This window comes from Protopterus annectens, chromosome 10.part0 (genome assembly GCF_019279795.1).
Source record: "Protopterus annectens isolate FY-2018-M chromosome 10.part0, PAN1.0, whole genome shotgun sequence".
NCBI lineage: Eukaryota > Metazoa > Chordata > Ceratodontiformes > Protopteridae > Protopterus > Protopterus annectens.
In genome coordinates this window covers 66,319,024-66,340,923 of record NC_056744.1, presented here as the reverse complement: position 1 = coordinate 66,340,923, position 21,900 = coordinate 66,319,024, and positions in this window count along the sequence as shown.

The following is a 21,900-nucleotide window of genomic DNA, read 5'->3' as shown; positions in this document are numbered from 1 at the left end:
TCAATGCACTAAGTTGTTTCATAGCAGATGACTCACCAAGCAGAAGCCTCAGTAATTCAAGAAGAGGAAAATGGGCTACTGGCATGCACTTGGCCAATAAAGACCTAGTAATTATGTACCTGGACCTTAAATATTTGCAGTGCTAGTTTGTTTGTGGATTACACTGCTTTTTTGCACCTTCAAAACTATCTAGGCACTGTTGCCTTGTATGGTTGTAGTGGGGCTTGAAAGCCACTTATTACCTGCCATCTCCATTCTTGGACCCAAATCAGCCTGTCCTCAACTTTAAACAGAGGGATCCCCAAGGCAAAAGACAAGATCGGCAAACCTACTCCCATGGTATTACCTTACATAGTGTAAACATGACTTTTTCAGTTAAATTTAATGATTTCTATCCTCTAACCAACCAGCCACATGATTTGGGAACCAACTTAGCCCCCAGGTTGAATATAATCTCAGGATATTACCCTCAATTGTTGCTCAAATAGGGGCTTCCCTATCATTGATATTGAACAGACTGGAAAGTAAAAAAGCTTTGTCATAACTTCACCTTTATGGGATCCCCAGACCAAAATCCATAATAGGGCAAATGGCCACAGCCACACTGGTGTGTTTCCTTTTTCTTCCCATATACATTTTTGGGATAGCTGAGTAATCTTTCTTAGCCAAGGCTGTGCATGGGGTGTAGGCAGGTGACATACTATGTAGAAGTAACATCGAGTCAAGAACATTTTTATGACTGCAATACAACCTAGAAAGGAAAATCCAAATTTTCACCAAATGTGCACCCATACAAAAAGTTTATCCTACAAAGTTTTCAGGTTATGTTTGAGCATATTATCTAAATGCCCATGCAGATAAGTGCCTAGATATTTAGGAGGAGCCCTTCTACACTCAGAACAGGTCTCTGGATGCACTTGATGCCATTGATCTGCTGCTGTAGTAAAGGAAAAAAAATCATCTTGCTTGGATTCGCTTTTAAACCTGACAATTTATAGTACCATTATAGCTTGCTGTCAGCCTAAGGGTATGTCCTTGCAGGGAGTTCTGGGAAATACAGTGTATTCTTCCACAAAAAAACAACGTTTTTGCTTCTACATTGCACATTGTCCAACTGTGCACCGAATCTTCCCCGTAAAGCAATCTGTTTAAGGGTTCTGTTACCAGCAGAAACAAGGACGAGGTTGGAGATAAGGGACAGCCTTGATGAGTACCTCTACCAGGGGATATATAATCTGAAAAAAAAAATTGCTGTTTAAGACCCTTGCAGTAGGTTTGTCATATAATGTTTGAGTTACCTGAATAAAGCTAGTAGGGAAGCCCATAATCTGCATCATATCTCAATGTTAGTCCCAGTTAAAAGAGTAAAACGCCTTTTTGAAGCCTATGAAGGTGGCTATTGCAGTATCTGTGTCTGGTGCTTAGCATTGGAAGTAAAGCTATAGGATTCACATATGATCCGTATGTGCCTTTAATAAACTCCACTTGACAGATAGATGTGATTGATGGCAGTACATTTGTAAGTCTGTCAGCCAAGATTTTTGCATATAGTGTTGGATTTGTATTTATTAAAGAACTTGGTCTGTAGTTGGTGACCAATGTGCTGACTTTACTGGGTTGGGGAGGATTGTAATTATAGATGTGAGACAGGATGGATTGATAATGCCTCACTTCCCCTCTGCTGGTATGTTAAAAAGAGAATTTATATCGGTGTAACAATCTGTGAGGTCATAGCCTGATATATCTCTATGTTGAGCCCATCTGGCTCTTGTGATTTACTTTTGGAAGATGTATTTTGGTCTTTCGTCACTTAGACTTCAGATATAGGGGAACTGAGCAAAGTGACATGCTCCACAGAGAGTTTAGGGAGTCTGAGTTTATTCTAAACATCTGAAACTGCCTCAGCGGGGAGGGTTGAAGTACCACGTTTTGCATGGAGCCCTTTGTAGAATTCTTGAAAAGCTTTATTGATGCATTCTGCCAACATACTGATAGCCCTGTTTGTCTGACTCTGATCCCAGGACTAATGGGCTGTCTCTTATGAAGTTTTGTTTAATATGCTAAGAGGTTAACAGGTTTGTTCCCCTCTGCCTAAGCTATTGTGGTAGTTCTTTCCAAATGCAACTGTCCCAGGTTCTTTCTAGCCAAACATCTGATGTTGTCAATCTTCACCCAATCCTTGACAGTGGGTTCGGTTCCGAACCTCAGAACTGACTCAGCCATATCTTCCAGCTCATGCTCTCCAAACCCTTGAGCTAGACACTATCCACAATGCTCCTCTCTGAAGTTACCTCAGATCTTGTTTGCTGCTTCACAGACCAGATGTGTTCGTTTCCTTCTCTTGAGCCTTGGCTATACCAGTGAGTTATTTTCTAATTTTATGGATCTACTTAAAAATCCTTGTCTAATTCCTCATTCTCTATCTACCAGCTCCTCTTATCCCTAACGCAACTGTTTATTTTTTTCCCTTTCCTATCTCTTATCTTGGTAGAACTTAAGTACTTAAGTACCATTGCTGGTACTTTTTTCCTATTTATTCTTACTTGGTTACCTTTATAGGTACTCGAAAATACCATTGTTGGTATCTCTTGTCTTCATTAAGTTATTTAAAAAAAAAATCCTTTAACTTTCCTTTTCCCTTTTCTCTCTTTAAAACCTCAGGGTTTAAAAGATGCCAGAAATATGAGGACAAGATGCCTAATTCTGATAGTCACACTTTATGTGTATATTGCCTGGGAAAGATTCACCTGCAGGAAGATTGTTCGAACTGCCATGGGTTCTCTACATGAACCCTGACTGAAAGAAAAAACAACATAATATTGAAGGGATTACTTAAAACAGGATTTGATGAGGCCTTATCTGAGTCCAGAATTGAAGTTAACACTTCTTCCTCATCTTCTTCATCTGTCTCGAAGAAAAGCCCTTCTTCAGTTACAAGGTCCTCATAACCATCTAAGAAAATGTCTAAGTCATCCTCAGTACAGAAAAGTTCCACAGCACCGGAGGATTTATCTGGCTCCAGACCTAAGCTTCTATCGGAACCGACAAAAACTTCTTCTGCACCGACAGATTCTTCGGTGCCAAAATTATTACAGCTGCCAAGGACTGAATACTATCCATCCATTGACCCCTTTAAAGACAGGCCACTGAGACCCTTTGCAGAAGTGAGACCCCCTAAATCTCCTTCCTCATCTTCTACTTATTCCACTAAGAATTTTTCTGAGGCCGATGTATTGAGACTGGTGGATCAGCTCCTGATGGCCAGGGGATTATCTTCGGTTGCTAGCCACGCTGGTCTTGGAACTAGCCTAGCTATAACTCCTTCATACCCTCCTCCTCCAACTCCTGTTGAGACTTTGGACCCCTCAGTTCTGACTCTCCCGGCTTCCCAGCTGGTAGCATCCTATTCTCCGATCCCAAGAGTTGTCTTGAGTTCCTCCGGCAATGGCGGTCTCCTGGGGTCGTGACTCTCTGGTTAGGTCCGAAGGGCTTGGATTGATTTAATTTCCTTTGGAACCATCCATGTCCCTTGGTACCTCAGCCATTGTAGTATTGACCCGGGCGTCTGTTCCAGTGGCTGCCTCCTCGGTGCGGGGTGTGACCCCGGTTCCGAAGGAGTCTATTTCGGTTCCAGGCTTCCATCCCTCTATGGGGATGCCAACATTTAGGATACTGGAGAAGGCATTGACCATTGGGGGCTCTCAGTCTTTGCCATCCCTGTCGGGACAGATTTCAGCTTCCCCTTAGCCTGAGCTGCCATCAGTTTCATCCCTGGGACAGAGGGCACATAATTTCCAGGTGACACCCACTTTAGTGGTCTCCTCTTCAGATACCTCCCTGGATCATCCCCCCAAGGAAGTCCCTATGAAGAGGAAGTACAAGAGGAAGAACCTGGATTCCCTGCAAGAGTCCTTCACTGAAGATACTGATTTTGATGAGGGGGAAGGTTCCCCCAGGTCACTCCCCTGATGATGTTTCCTTCAGGGACATCTTAGAAATTCTGAAACAGAGGGGTGGCTGGTCCTGTATTGAACCTTCCTTGGAGGAATCAGTATACCTGGAGGCTTTTAAATGCCCAGCCCTCTACTACTTGGATTTCTCCACCCGCTAATGATCTTATTAAATTGATTGCTCAGTGGGGGTGGAAGATGCCTGATGCCATAGACCTTATCCCCAAGAGACCTGACTGTATATTATCGGCCCCTAAGGATAAGCCACATTGGTCTAAAAGGGATTCCTGTTGACACCATGGTGATAGCAGCTGCCACCAAAAAGAAACTCACTGAAGAGAGTCTGACTATCCATCCTCCTAACAAGGAGTCTAGGACTATGGATTGATTTGGGAAGCGCATTTATGCTTCAATGACCTATATGGTGCACTTTACCAGATTACAGACAGATTTGATCAAACAGCTTTCAGATACTCTCTCAGGAGCAGTAGCTGAAGGGGTGCATGACAAAGTTGCCTCTCAGCTTGCAACCCTTGATGCTGTCTCCAATTTGTCCATGAGGCTCATTGCCCACGGAACTGAAGGGACAACTAGAGCAGCGGGTTCAGGCATAGCCATTAGAAGGCACTCCTGGATGTTCATGTGTGACTTTGTAGAGCCATTTAAAGCATCATACATCAGTACTCCCTTTGACACATCTACCCTTTTTGGTCCCAAGGTAAAAGACACTCTAGCCAGATGTGAGAAAGATGGCAAGACCCTGTCTTCCATAGGTATGTGTTTCTCCACCCGTCGGAGACCATATTTTAAGAACCGAAGAAGTGGGAGACTATGGTTTAAAAAATCCAAAGGGCCTTTCCAAAACTCACGAGGCAAAGATTTCCCCTGGGGCAGAGGGGGAAACAATGGAAGATGCCGCCCTAGGGGCAGAAATGGACCACAAAATCAGAGGTCCAGAGAATCTTTCTCTGGAGCTTCCTATCAGCATCTGTGAAAGGGAGCCCAATTGCCTTCTTCTGGAGGCAGTCAGGGGGCAATTATCTCTGCATCAAACTGCCTGGCAATTGATAACTTTGGATAAATGGGCGCAGGGAATAATATCTAGAGGTTACAAAATTCCACTTGTTATGGGTCCAACACCCCAAAAAAGAATCCCATATGTTCTACCCAATCAAAGGGAAGCAGCAGTCTTAGAAATTCAAAAACTGCTCGACAAAAGAGTCATCCAAACAGTCTCAACAGACCAAACAGGATCCAGGATTTATTCAAGATTCTTTTTAGTGCCCAAAAAACAGAAGACTGGAGACCCATTTTGGATCTCAGTCAGTTCAACAAGGCAGTCCACCAAACCAAATTCTGAATAGTCTTGGTTCAATAGATACTTCCTTTCTTGGAAAAAGACAATTGGATGTGCTCTATACACCTTCAAGATGCTTATTACCACATAAAAATGGAAAAAAAGCTAAAAGAGGTTTCTGCACTTCCGGCTAGGAGTCAGTCATTTCCAGTTCAGAGCATTGCCCTTTGGTCTCACCACAGCCCCCAGGTTGTTCACCAAATGCAGGGCAGTGGTTGCAGCTCACCTCAGATTGCAAGGTGTTCGAGTCTTTACATATCTTGGTGATTGGCTCCTGACTGCTACCACCAGGCATCTGTTAGAGAAAGCAAGAGACTACACCATAAATCTTTCTACATCTCTAGGCATAGCCATAAACTTCAAACAGTCCAGCCTTCAGCCTTCTCAGCAACTGGATATCATCGGAACTCATTTAGACACTGTAGACACTGTTTAAGGTATTGCGTCTCTCCCTCCAGAGAGACTTCAATGCAACAGATTCCAAATCAGGCAAATTCTTCAGAATAACAGGGTTCCAGCAAAACTTGTTCTTCAAACATTAGGTTCCATGGCTGCATCAATCACTCTAGTTCCTCTGGCAATGTTTCATATGCAAATCATGCAGTGGTTACTAGCTTTGCAATGGTCTCTGATACACCAACAAATGTCTCATCTAATTTTGATCACCAACTGTTGCAAACAGGATCTCAAATGGTGGCTTCACTCCAACCAGATTCTCTTAGGTCGGCTATTTACTCTTCCTCACCCCCAAGCCATAGTGACCACAGATGCTTCCCAGATGGTGTGGGGGGACGTTATCTGGGAAAGACAGTTCAAGGCACATGGTCCCAGTTGAAGGCCAACTTGTGCATCAACATTCTGGGAATGAGGGAAGTGCTGTTAGCGTTTCAAGCATTCCAAGATGCCCTCCCTTACGGGACAGTAGTGATTCAGATAGACAACATGTTGGTAGTCTGGTATATAAACAAACAAGGGGGTATCAAATATTTCCCACTCTGCTGAGAAGCACTCAGAGTTTGGCAATGGGCGATTTCCTCCAAATGCTGTCTGACAGCAACACACATTCCAGGAAGTTCCAACTTGATAGCAGACAAGTTGAGCAGAATGATTCTTTTGCCTCACGAGTGGTCTCTCAGTACTCTAGTGGTGAACAAGATTTTTCACCATTGGGGCCAACTTTGCTGTGACCTTTTTGCCTCTCCCATGAACAACAAGTGCAGAAGTTACTTTCCCCTAACCCCTGCCCCCCGGGTGAGTCACCCAGAGACGCTCTTCTCCACGACTGGCCTCCCAGACTGCTGTATGCCTTTCGACTCCTCTTATATCACAATTCCTAAAGAAAGCCAAAAGGATGGAGAACTCAATAATCCTCATTCCCCCCTTCTGGCCTCAACAAGTTTGGTTTCCCTTCCTTTGGCCTCATTTAATACAGAAATCATAGATTTTGGACTCAGCTCATGATCTGCTAACTCATCCAGAGGGCATGGCTCATCCAAATCTCCAACATCTCAAGCTCACTATGTGGCTTCTCCAATTCCCATGATTGCTAGGCATCCTTTACTCTCCTCTCCTGTCCAAAAAAATATTATTGTTCATCAATTTCAAATTTTCATTCAGGCCTGAATGGCTCTTTTCTAATGTCTCACAAGTTTTGTAAAGCTTTCTTAAAAGGACTCATGATACTTAAACCTCCATTTAAAGAAGCAGCTCCCCTTCAGGATCTCACTGTTGTTCTGCAGGCCCTTACTAAGACTCCTTTTGAACCATCAACATCGTGTGACTTAAATATTTGTCCTGGAAGACTTTATTCCTTGTGGCTATCACTTCTGCAAGAAGAGTATCTGAGCTTCAGGCCCGATCCTGCAAAACACTCTACTTGGTTTTTCATAAAGTTAGAATTGCACTCAGAACAAATCCATCATTTTTACCAAAGGTAGTATCCGAAACCAACATTAATCAGTTTCTGCAATTCCCAGTATTTTTCCTTAATTTTTCTAACAAAGAGATATATGTCCTCCATTTACAAGATGTGCACAGACAACTACATTTTTATCTCCGTAGGACAAAGGATTTTAGAAAATCAGATCAACTATTTGTAGCATTTTCTTCCCTCCATATGGGGAACCAAGTTGCTAAGGCTACCTTAGCTAAGTGGCTCAGAGATTGCATCACATTTATTTATCACTCTAAAGGTCTCCTACTTCCCAAACCAGTTCAAGCCCATTCAACAGGAGCTGTGGCAACATCAGCAGTTTTTCATGCTAGAGCTTCTCTAGATGACATCTGTGCAGCAGCCACATGGTCTTCTCATCATACATTTATCACTCATTACAAACTAGATCAGGTCTCTGGTGGGTCGAGCATCCTTTGGCTCTGTGGTGCTTAGGAATATTTTTCCGTGAGACCTCTCAAGGCTAAAGTAGCTAGGGATTCTGTCCCACTGCCAAGGACTGGGTGAAGATTGACAACATCAGATAAAGAAGTTATGTCTTACCATAACGTTCCATCTGTGTTGTCGATCTTCACCAGTCCTTGACAGCCCACCCCTCCTTCCCCCATCCTAAGTCTCTTAGTAGACCGGATTAGTCCTTAGCTAATTTCTTTTTAAGGACTCATATATGGACTTGGTCAGTATTATCTTTAGTTGACCATTTTTTCCTGCCTTTCTATCTACTAATTTCTTGAGCAAACTCGATCTGAGGTAATTACAGAGAGGAGCATTGTGGGTAGTGTCTGACTCGAGAGTTTGGAGAGCACGTGCTGGAAGATATGGCTGAGTTGGCTTCGAGGTTCGGAACCGAACCCACTGTCAGGGATTGGTGAAGATTGACAACACAGATGGAATATTATGGTAAGACATAACTCCTTTTTTTCTTTCTTGTGAGCATTCTTTTATGCAAGCAGGTCTGCTTGATTTTTCAGTTTAAATAACCTGCACTTCACCCATGCTTGTTTGGTTGACTATTCTAATGCTTGTATTTCATCAACCTGTTATTTTAAATATAAGCTCTTATCCATTTGCAAATAGCTGTTAGCTCCACCTTGAAGGATTCCCACCTAGTGCTAATGGGAAAGTCTTTGTAATTTTTTTTTAAGTATATACCTGGCCATTTCCTTTTGGATCAGAGACAGAGTTGCTTTGTCTTTAAAAATCAGGAGGTCCATCCTCCACTTCATCTGTGTTTGGGATACTTTGGAAAGTACCAGTTGAGCTATGATCACTTTAGCTTTGTGGTCTTAGCCAAAGACTGTATGGGTATCCATCTGGGTAAATGAGCTTATAGTAGAGGATGATGCCAAAATGTATTTTATTCTACTAGCTAAGGCTCCATTTGGTGATATATATGTGTACTCAGTGTCTAACAGGTGGAGAAACCTCCAAGAGTCAATCAACCCTAGCCAACTGCAAGTTCTTTCAGAGTAAACTGTGCCATGATGTAACAATCCACCCCTGGGAATAGATCTATCCCTGATAGAATCCATCACTATATTAAGATTCTCTGTAAGAACCATTTTATCCCCTGTGCAAGCTAATTGTTCTAGTGATGTGAATATGTTTGTGAAAAAACTCAGGGATTCGTGGTTAGGTCCATAGACTGTTCCTATCACTGTCTGACCTTTTGGTGTGTCATACTTCCTATGACCCATCTTTATCACTGAAACTCTTAAGTAGAGTCCATTGTAGAGAGTTTTTTTTACCCCCAAAACATCCCTGTCTTTGCATTTTTATTGAAACTGTTGATAAATGGTCCCTCCCACAGCAATTTCAGCACCCTAGTGTGCTTTTTAGTAAGTTTATATTCCTGAAAGCAAAGTGTGTCTATACTGATTGTCTCATCCACTTTTTTAGCGATCACCTTTTCCATGGGGAAGTGAAGCCTCTTACACTAATTGTAGTTTTTAATGAGCATAAAGACCAAGCAAATGACAGTATTTCTTTCTAATGACACAATACCAATAAGGTAAAAAAGAAAAAAAAAGAAACAAACAAGCTATCAACAGCCAAAATTGACATTTTGTTCCCTCCAAAATGAGCAAAGAAAAATAAACACTGCAAACCCGAGCTTGTGCATCACTTTGGGTAGCTCAGATGAAGAATACTGGAAATAATAACTACAGCTGCATCTAACAAGTCCAGTGAAACATTTATCATGTGACTCCTGTAATGATTGTATATGCAGTTAAGAGTTTATTAAAGTTACAGTGAATGAGTAGTCTTTGATGGAAGGTCTTTCCCCATGTGCCTTCCCGCCGTCACTAAGATGCATTGAAAAAAAGAAAAATGTCACTGTTTAGTCTGCTTGATTTACTTCCTCTTTATAGTTTTCTGCAGAAACTTTTCCATTTCTTTTTTTAGGGAGAATGTTTTTTTGATCAGTGAGTTCCAGAGCATCCTCCATAATAATTGCCTCATCTGTTGCTTCCCCCTCCAATGCGTATGGGACAACTTCAGGAAGCAACTGCTTCAGCATATTCTTTCTCTGTCTGTGCTCTTGACTACTGACTTCAAATCATAAGGAATCAGCTGTCATGGCACTGCTGCCGCTATGTGTGCCCCCAGAGAGTGTTGTTATAGCCACAGACCTTCCAAGCCCTGCTATTTTTATGGATCTCTAGCTGGAAGGCCCACCAGTTAAGTCATTTTCCTACCATGTTGTGATTATGGTAGAAGTCTTGCTGCATAGTTTTTCTTTGGGTGACGTCTTTTGCAGGAAGTACAAGGCTTCACCAGCCTCCTGAAACATTTTATTCTGCTGGTCATGTTATAAATGTAGAATGGCTGGATAAGCTAGGTTGGCACTTATGTTGTTTTGATATCAAAACGTATGCACCTTCTTGAAAGATCATTTGGCCATAGAAGTTTCTCTTGAGTAGCCCTAAAACAGTCTTACCTTTCATCCATACATTAAGAAGGGTTTTCCCTCTTTCGCTTTGTGTAGGATCCTGAACTTGACACCCTCATTCAATCGAAAGACAATGTGTTGTGGGGATTGATCCCTTTTCCTTAGTGGCCTTAATGCATGGTAGGCCCTTTCAATCTCTATGGGCTCAGATCTAATGCTTCTGTCAAACCCTTCACTAAAAATGCACAGAGATCTATTTTTTCTGCATTCTCACTCAGGCATACCAGTTGCAGGTTATTGCAGCAGCTGTAGTCCTCTAAGTCCACAGTCCTACGATGGATCTCCTGAAGCTGCATGTCATGTAGCTCACATGTGGTAATACACTCCTGGTTTGTTAGCTTGCATATTCAGGGCTGACTCAAGGAACACTGATTTGGCAGAGCAGGCTTCCAAATGTAAGTTTTAATTCCTGTTTTCGGTTTTAAATGTTGTGTCATCCAAAATTTGGGTAACCAAATTAGTAAGACTATCCAGCTTGGCCACTACATCTGGTCCAACTGCAGTGAGAACTGCTGTATGTTCATCAGCAGATTTTGTCATTCTTCTTTTACTCACTGTGCTAAAATTCTTTGAGATGTTTGAAGGGATATCATATTTTAGGTGACAAATATCAATAAACAGTACACTGGTCAAGAGCCCTGAAGATTTGCTGTTCGCCCATGCATCACTAGCACCGCCCCTCCACTGGCACCTTGTTTATGAAGTACCTGGCACTTATTACGAATAAAAGAATTAAAAAAAAAAAACGAATGTGAAGTGCACAAGAAAGAAGAAGAAATGCTCAGTACTCAATGTAAACTATAAAAACTTTTATTTATCCACAATAATGTTAAGAGCTTTAGTTTCTGATAATTCAGAAACTTCTTCAGAACAATAGCACTTATTAAGACATCATTTAAATATCATTTAAAAGTTAAAAACACACCCCTGCTGGAGTCACAACCAATCAGCACACAGAAAAAATGGAACAAGACAATTTAACGTAACCAGAAAAAATATAAATGTATATATATATATATATATTATTTTTTATGTAAAGCAAAAAAAATATATTAAATAGTCGCAGCCTGTAATAAAATGTTCAAATATAAATATATCAGCATTTAAAAACATTTCCATATATGTTTTAAATGACCTATGTATAAGGTAACAGTATTCATACATTAATTTACCTCTCCAATGTGTTTAAACTTAAAAAAAACATGCAAGGAAAAAAGAATCATTAATGCCAGGCCACCGTGTAGCATTAACTCTGAGCTGCCATAAGGCTTCCTGTTTTTCCAGGTGTAATGTCCATAGACCACCTCTCAGCCCTAAATCAAGGACTTCTAAAATGGTAAATTTAAAAGGATGGTTGTTAAATTCCATGCAGTGCTTGGCCAATGCATTAGTGTCTTTTTTATTTTATTATTATTTTTTCATGTCCTTTAAATGTTCATAGATATGATTTTTCAATATACATTTATATATATTTTTTGGTTGCTTTAAATTGTCTTGCTGTTTTTTTCTGTGTGCTGATTGGTTGTGACTCCAGCAGGGGTGTGTGTTTTTAACTTTTAAATATTATTTAAGTGATGTTTTAATAAGTGCTATCGTTCTGAATAAATTTCTGAATTATCAGAAATGGAAGTGTTTAACATTATAGTGGATAAATAAAAGTTTTTATACTATATATCGAGTACTGAGCATTTCTTCTCTTTTGTGCCCTTCACATTACCTGGGACTTATTGTTGATGTGGGTGAGCAGATACTAACCTCAACGAGAATGAAGCTGGGAAAATAAGCACAGAACTTTTAAGACATTTTCTTTAGACTTACTGAACTAAAGCAGAAGAAGGCTGTTTTATATTTATCTCACTGTAAATAAAGTGCACTAAACCTGAAGTACTGAATACAGTGTGTGTGTGTGTGTGTGTGTGTGTGTGTGTGTGTGTGTGTGTGTGTGTGTGTGTGTGTTACATACTGCATTGGTGGTATTAATTGAGTATAATTTTGCTGATGTACCAAACTGCACTGTTTGTTCATTTATTTTTTTGTTCTCACTTCATATACTGCAAGTACACAAACAACTGGTATTAATTTCACCACCTAAATACTGAGAGATAGAGAGAGATAAAGAGAGGGAGAGAGGGAGGGAGACATGTTTTTGTTGTGTGAATGAGCCGTCACCTATAATTAATCAAAATGGAGATGTAGGTTATGGTGCAGAACAGTTCTAACTTGAGTCAGTAATACCCAATGACTTCAACAGAAGAGTGAGACTATAAACATTTGGTCAGTCTCAAATAACAGATATACAAGAAGCCATCTTTGATGGTTTCTCCAAATAGTGGCCATCACTAAAGAAACTCAGTAAGGATGATGAGCTTGTGGCATATCTTTTTGCTTTTGAAATGTGTTGTACTCAGGAGCATTGGGCTCGGGCAGACTGTCACAGCTTTGGTACATACTTTTTGGACTATCACAAAGTAAAATGAACTACTAGCTACAGCCAGTGTGTCTCCTGAAACATAAACTTGTTTATATAACTGGCATTTAGCACCAATAAAAGTCACTGATCAAGAACATATTTTAAACTTATGGCTTGGACTAGAATTAGTGAAAACTAAATGTTAGATGTAAGTTAAAGATTTCCCCAAATGGTTACAGATTCAAAATGGCAGTCTCAAATAATGTATGCAAACTGACTTTTTAAAGTGACCCTTAAGCTATACTGTGAATTTAAATGTGCTAAATGAAGGATTGTTACCCAGTGAAGGCTTTTTAGAACCAAACAACTTAAGCCTATAACTAGAGATGTGCAGATACTTGTAAACATGCAGAAAATATCAGCAACTGAAAGAAAATTTTTAAATGAGAGAAAAGGGGCAAATTGCTAAAAATGTTTAGCTTCTAATAGCATACCTAATAAAAAAGTGATTTTAACCAAATTGCTATCAGTGGAAATGTGCCGTTCATAAATGAGATTTCTAAGCAACATGTTGAAAATTTAACAGTTCCAATGAGATGTGATAACATAACTGCTAGAACAGTAGAAACAATGCATTTTTTCTGTGCCATTACTATGTAAACTAAATTTACACTGTTGAGGGATGGAAAGGAATTAATAGAATCACTAGATTTTGGGAGAGTGGTCACTCTCACTAAGAAACCTTAAACCTGTAAGCATTAAACCTATAACAATAAACAAATTGAAGTAATATGTGTTCATGGGGGGAAAATGTATCCTGTAACATTAGAAATGTACTCCATAGTGGATAAAATAATGCATCCTATTATTTTAGTTCCTAATTTAACACATGATGTTATAATAGGCCAAGACTTCCTCCTGTTAATGGTACTCCTGTTAAGACATTGAAAGAAGCCAATGTAGAAACTGATAGGGAAGAACTCATATTATAAAATGTGGAACCTTGTCAAAAGATTCTAGCCACTGAAGTAGTGAAGGATGCCTGTATGGAGACAGAAACAAAAAGCCCAAACCTAATAAAGTCATTATGAGAAGAAAGGAAACTAAATAGAGTCATAGGTTTCCCTGTGTAAGGTAAAAAGAGAGGGCTACTGAAAACAGGGCCATCAGCAGCAGGTACTAAAATCACTGACATGAGTTGTATTTTGTAGATAAAACAAACAACGAAAGAGCTATGCCTGTATTCTTACATGATAAAGTTATACCCTCTTCTTCATGTTAGTGTGCTGACAACAGTGTTCCTGATTTGCAGATAAGTAATGAAAGTTTTAAGAAAGTGCAGTTGGAGAATAATATGTTGAGCATGACCAGGGAAAATATGGCCAGTGTAGAAGTAGAGAGAGGGAAGCAGGGTAGCCTATTCCCAAACATGTATTCAGAGTTAAAGAATGGCTCATTCTATGTGGTAAATAATGGAAAAGAAGAAATACTACACCAGCCATTAGTTTTAAAACGTTGTAGAACACTTGCGAGGAAACTGGCTCATAGTTATATTCTGGGAGGAGACTTAGGAATGGACAAAATTAAAGACAGAATTTTTAGCTGTTTTTTGTGGCCTATTATAATGAAAGACATATGCAGAATGTCAAAAGCCTGCACCACATTCTGAGTTCAGAACATTAATATCTATGTATATTACGGAGGTCCCATTCAAGTGGATAGTCATAGACCTTGTAGTCCCCATTAATTAAGTCTAGTAATGGTTACCAACATTCTAGTAATTATTGACATTATTACTAAGTTTCCTGATATGGTAAGACTGCAAAATAGCCAATGCTAAGTCAGTCGCCAAAAAGCTATTGTTCTTTTACTCCATGTTAAGGATACTCAAAGAAGTACTCATGGGCTGGGTAGCACCATCTATGTCCATGGTAATGGATCAGCTTTGTTAGTATTTTAAAGTAAACCAGTTAAGAATGTCTGTATAGCACCCTCAGGCTGATGGCTAAGTAGAATATTTTAATAAAACTCTGAAGTTCACATTAAAGACCACAGAACAAGATGTCAGAAACTGGGATCAGTTACTTTCCTTCCTTCTTTTTGCTGGAGGAGCACTTTAAGCTTCAACAGGATTTACTCCATTTGAGTTGCTATATGAGAGATATTGATGAGGCTTGCTGAACATAGCAAGGGAGACCTGGAAAGAAAAGAAAACCCATCCTAAAAGTATAATAGCACACCTTACAAACTTACAAGATGACTTAAGTAAGCAATAATTCCCAGTATAGTGGTCATTTCAGAGAAATAATGGACTGCCCAGGGTGTTGTGAAACCTGACACTGCAGGCAGCAGGCATTCCCTACCTCTGGGTGGTCTATTATTTCTCTGCTATCCCCTCCCCCATGGCAGTATTGCATTTAGAAAATGGTCTGTCTGTCAAGTTGCTTTACATTATTGATGTATATGTAATTACTTATTTATTTTAGATGTAAAAAAGTTCCTTTGCCTAACAATTAAAACGTTAGTGCTAGTGATGTAATTGTTGCTGGAGGAAGTATTTTGCATTCAAAATATAAAACTTACATAACAACTGAACAGCAAATTCATGTAATGTTCTTAACATATATGTACACACACACACACACACACACACACACACACACACACACACACACAAACACACACACACACACACACACACACACACACACACACACACACACACACACACACACACACACACACACACACATTACTTTTTTTTTTAATGAAATATCAGGCTCTGTTTTGTACCAGGGGTGTTTCAGAGCAAGGAGCAAGCTAGTTGTTTAATTTCCCCTACATGAAGCTAGCTGTTCTACTTTGCTGTATTGCAGCAAAGGGCTAAGGTTATGTACATGTGGGCAACTTTCATTGACTGCTTCTTTCCCATTGGCAAAAAAAAAAATGACTGTGAAAACCTCATAACTGTCTTTTGTGAACAGAAAAGTATTTACTCGTGGCAAATAGATTTTTTTGCCATAAATAGGAGATATTCCCAGGAATCCATTAAAGTGCCCAGCACAAACCGTAGATACTGAAAAGGGCCTCCTCCCACATTGTGCCCATTTCTGATTCAGATACATGTTAGTTGTGATGAGATAAGACATTGTTATCAGCTGCTATGCATGTCTGTGAATCACATTTACCCCCATGATGTGCAGATCATTTCAGATCTGCACTTTGGGGTGGTATATAGCTGCTAGTGTTGGCAGTGTCATTCTCCCTCACGTCACTCTCTCTCTCTCACACACACACACACACACACACACACACACACACACACACACACACACACACACACACAAACACAGAAAGACATGCCATTCTTTAACCTGTCTGCCCTCCCATTTTCACCCCACCAATTTTGTATTTGAAGTGCTATTATCGCAGTTATCTATAATGCCCTGGTGTCTAGCACATTCCCCCATCATTTTCATGTTAAGTGGCTGAACAAAGCCATTTGGCTGTGTTCAGTGCTATGACATGGTGGGGAAGGCCATGCTGATCTACACGACCGGGTGATTTCTTGAATCACTCAATCTCATAGGTGACTTCCTGGAGGCAGTTCTGGGGTGAGAACACGAGACTAATTAGCATATACCTCTATGACTAGAATGTCTTGTAAGCATTCAGCATGACCATGGGGACAGCCCTTTGGATTGTTGCATGTCTTCATGTTAGAGGACAGTACAGCACCGTGTAAGAGTGTTTCCTGAAATGGGAAAATATACTGCGATGTGTACTCTGAATTGTGTTCATCATTGTACCTTCTTGAATCCCTTTTGCCATTTGATGCCAGTGCACTGGCCCTGTAATCAAGGAGCCTCGATCCTCACCACTAACACCAGTGAAGGACATGCACATTGGGAGGATGAACTGTACACACACAGTAAAGTACAATTTCCCTTAAGAGCACACATAGATCACAGTCAGTCTGAAGCTGGTTTCTCCCTCTCTTTCCAGATCCCCAGTAAGACTCCCCACTGGCACAGCTATAGGATTAAGATCTCTGCCAAGTGGTCAAGCCAAAACCTCCAGCACCCTCTCTGTCCAACCAGTGCTTTGTGTCCCTGCCCAAGTAGCTGACACACACTCACACACTTTGAGATTTGAATTATATACAAACACACATACACTCCTGTGGAAGGCTGGCACAGGTTCACTAGCTATTCGCCTTCTGCCCAGACTATAAGGAAGTACCAACTGCCACCAGTTCTACTGTGCCATGTTACTGTTATCTAAATAGCAAGTGTGACCAAGGATAAGGCTATTTAGGAGTGGCCTATACAGTGTCACCAAACACATATGCAAGTACTCTGAGCTTAAATATCTCAACACAAAACCAGCCAACTTTAATAGGTTTAAATATATTTAATAATAATTAACAAAAGCACAAAACAATACTCTTTAACTTAACACAGTGACAATAGAGAATTCACAATCACAGGGAATACTTTAAAATAACATAGGACAGTCTCACATTAAAACAGAAAACATCTAACTAATCTTGCTATATTCCTATCTCTAAGAGAAACTATGTTCTAAATAACTTACAGAGCAAGGCAAAGCGCTGGTGAGCTGTTAACAGGTCCAGAAGAAAATAGAAAATGCACTCTTTCTCTCTGATCTAGTTCTTAAGTTAATAATGCACATTACTGCTGGGTTAGCTAGATGACATCACTATTTGACACTTGCATCTAGTTCCCAGACTAAACAGATACCAACAGAATTTAACATGTCTCTATGAAAACTACTTATCTCTTAGAAGATAGCCAGAAACTGGAAGTCGTAAAACAATTACCTTGGAAGCCTGTAATTACCTGTGTTTCAAACCATATAAAGAATTTCCAGCTGCAGACATTCTGTCTTCTAGTTCTGGTAAACACACTTGTAAAATTCTTTATTTATTTTCTCAGAGTTTGCAAGTTAACTGTGTTTATTCCAACGTTTACTATGAAGCCATACATTTGCTTTGGCATATAATTTATACACATTTCTGCTATTTTCCAGCAGGTTGCACTGTGGTTACAGTCTTAAAGCTCAGTACAAAACATATAGTTTTCTTACATTTTTAAGGCAAACATACAAATCATACTACTATTCACAAATGACATAGAATTATTTACAAAATTATATCTAGCTGGGCTGGCAGTGTCACACTCTACCTCTTATTTTTTTAGCTGGATCTCTCTGTACATTAATGTATACCCCATTGGAATGATGATTGCCCATTGGAGTTTTTGTTTTGTTTTTATTTTTTCATTCTTTATTTTACATTTGTTTATCGGGAAAGTCCAACTGGAAAAAAAGTTGCCCTTTTTCAGTGGAGGCCTGGGGAGAAAAGCTCCACATTAATACATAGTGATTGTACATAGATTCATCTAAACATATACAAAGGAACAATGACTTATATGGTTGGTTATAGAGATATAAAGAAACAGTACAGCTCTTTTTTTTCATGCAGTACAACATTTTTACAGAAGTAATCAATTTCCATTACACTGAGTTTCAGGTATTTAAAGACAAAAACAGGCAGAATATAAGTTCAGAAGTCATAAGCATGCAGTAGTGAATTTCTTAGTTTTCACTGGGAGGTGTGCTAAATAAAATATGTTTTTCATAACCAGGGTTAGTGTCAGAGCATATTCAGGTTTTGATTAGATGTTTTCTAAGGGCCTCTTTGAATTTTGTAGTGCTGGTAATAGTTTTTATGTTTTGGGGAGAGAATTCCAAAGTTTTGCTATGTAGTTGGATTTGACAGATTCCCCAGCTGAGTTGTTAGCTTTAGATAGCTTTAATAATGATTTGTTTGTGGAGCACAGGACACAACTGGTAGAGTATGATTGGAGGAGGTTACTAAGAGCAGAAGTTTTGGATGGTTGATAGAGTAGCTGATAGGTCATAGTCAGTTAGTTGTATCCCAGGAGATTGGGTAGTTCTAACTTGATGATCGGATGGATAATAGGAAATTCACCCCGGGGATGACTTCTGTGGTTCGGCTTGACAGGGGCACAGGAAAATATTTTTCTTGGGTGACGAAAGCCAGGGTACCTTTTTGGCTAGGCTTTTATAGGCTCTGGGGCCAATAGCCTAGTACCTACCTATGAACCTATGAACCAAAAAAGTTGCTTTAGTACTAGGCAGTGATGTGACCTGTAAGTAGATTCTGTGGCAAACTTTACAGTTTTATTGTAGTAAGTATCAAGTTTGTTTAAATCTGATTTCTTTAAGTTGGTGAGTATGGGTGATGCATACAGAAGGGTAGAGACTAGTGAGTTCTAGCAATAGTAGCTTTTGAGTTATTTGTAAGGAATTTTTGTGTCTATATAATAATTAAAGTTTTCTTATGTACTTTTTTATAGTCTGGCCTATGTGACTGTCAAATCTCAGATTACTATCCTTTGAGTACGCCGATTAGTTTAGTATGGAGTAATGGAGAAATAATAGCATTGTTTGTTGATGTGATATTGAAATTTAGAGGGGTGTCAGTTGTTCTGGTGGGATGAAAAAGCATGAGCTTAATCTTATTAGGGTTAAGAATGAGCTAAGCATTAGTCATCCAAGTTTCTACTGAAGAGAAGGATTCCTGGGTTATAAGTTGTAGTTGTTGAAGTGTTGGAGTTGTACATATTAGGGCAGAATCATCTGCATACTGAACAAGGGAAGCATATAGGGTAGAAGTATGTAGATTGTTAGTAAACAGAGTGAAGAGGAGAGGACCCAGGATAGAGCCTTCTGGCAATCCCAGAGTGAATGACTGACGAGGAGAGTTTTTCCTGCCACTTGACTGCTAGCTGTCGTCCATCAAGATAGTCCTGGTACTATGTTAAAGCAGAGTGACTGAGTTTAAGACATGAAAGAACTGTTATTAGTTTGTTATGAAAGACAGTGTTGAAGAAGAAGAAATGGGTGAAGAAGGTTTGAGTGAGAGAATAGTATATGATGACTGATTAATGATTGTTTTGTTATATATGGAAGTTGATATCAAGATGGTCTTGGGATTGTGTTTTTTGGGTGGTGGCTATTGCGTATAGTGAGTGGAGACTGAAAAATTTAGGTGAGTATGATATGAAGTAAGGTGGGCAATTACTGTAAGGAAGAAGAGTCGAGATGTATTTAAGACTAGCATGTTGATGACATGGAAATTAATGTACTTTATATGATTTACTTTTAGGAATCCAGAAGTAATTATTGGGGTTCGATAGGTCAATAATGAGTTTGTGTCTGAACTGGGTTTTATTTTCTTTCATTTTAAAGGATGAGGACTGATTCTACTGGAGTATCTGGATATTGGTAGTTTATATAGTTATGGGAAAGTTTGAGATGTGATTTTGGAGTGGGTTTCCTATATATATATATATATATATATATATATATATATATATATATATATATATACCTTAGGTGCTGGTTAGTTTCTTATTGTGGACAAGTGGCTTAATTGATTTTGTGATTATTTATGGTGAGTGTAGTTGTGAGTAAAAAGTAATTTTGTGATTGGGGTAGTGGCATGGGTTCTGTGGTTGGTCAACTGAGAATGTGGGTGTGGTTAAGTTTAAAGTTAGGTGTTCTGGAGGTGGGTGAGAATTGGGGCTAAGCTGAGTGAGGATGAATGGAGTGAGCTGAACCATAAAGTCAACCAAGCAGTATCAAGGATACCCCGTGTCAGTGCCCGTATACTGTAAGTTTAAAGTTTCTTTAAACTTCTTTATTAATTTTATTTTTTGGTGTATGTTTTTCAACAGCTGGAAAATATAAGTCTGGTTAGCTAAACACTATTAATTGTCAATATTCACATCTAGCAAACTAGCATATTCAGTAATGAAATAAATCTACCATAATGTTGTATTGCAGGCTATGATAACCCTGCACTGGCCCAGTAATCAAGGAGCCTCAATCCTCACCACTGGCAGAAGTGGGGGATGTACACAATGGGAGGATGGCAAGTACACACACATAGTAAAATGCAATTTCTCTTAAGAGTACACAGAGATCACAGCCAGTCTGGGGCTGGTTTCTCCCTCTTTCTCCAGCACCCCAATAAGACTCCCCACGAGCATAGCTATAGGGTTAAGATCTTAGCTGAGGGGTCAAGTCAAGACCTCCAGCACCCTCTCTGTCCAACCAGTGCTTTGTGTCCCTGCCAAAGTAGCTGACACACACACACTTAGAAATTTGATAACAAACACACACACACACACACACACACCAGGGGAAGGTTGGCACAGGTTTACTCGCTATGCCTCCTTCTGCCCAGACTGTAAGGTAGTTTCCACTGCTACCAGCCCCTTCTTATCAGCTACTATAAGGCCCTTACAAAGGATGTCCAGTCCTACTGTGTAATGTTACTACTATCCAAATGGTAGTTTTGATCAATACTTGCAAGACTATTTATGCATGGTTTGTACAGTGTCACCAAATGCATATGCAAGTACTCTAAGAGCTTGAATATGTCTCACAATTATCAGCCACAAAGATAGGTTTAAATATATTTAATAATAAATAATAAAAGAACAAGACGATACTCAGAAAACAAACACAATAACTTCAGAGTTCAAAATCACAGAAAATATTTAAAACAACATTGCAGGACATTCTCAAATAAATACAGAAATAATCTAATCTTTACTATATTCCTATCTATCTCTAAGAGAGATACTATGCCCTGAATCTTACTTACAGCAAGAGCAGATGATGATGATGATGAGTGGATGTTTCCATGTCAAAGACAAAATACAAAATGCACAGTCTCTCTCTGAGAGAGTTCTTAAATTAATATCACATTTTACTGCTGGGTTAGCTTGGGATGACATCACTCTTTGTCACCTGGCTTTAGTTGCCAGGCTAAATAGAAACTTAACAGAATTTACATCTCTGTGTGAGAAATTCATATCTCTCAGCACTGTGCAACTGCTAGGAAGTCATAAAGCAATAAAACACTTTTTAAATTTTAAACCTAGTAACTTCTCTCCAAGACAATAGAAAAACTTCTAGCTCTAGACATTCTGTCTCCTTGCAGCATTGAAACTTTTATAGCACATCATAAAGCACTTAATTTCAACTTATTTTCTTGAAGTTTTGTAAGTTAATCTTCTATGTTCCAGCAGTGTATGCTGTGGTTATATTCTTGAAGCTCAATACATAACATACAATTCTGTATATATCATATCAATATTCACAAATGTCAAAGAATTATTTACAAAATTCCAGATAGCTGGGCTTGAAGTGTCTTCTTTT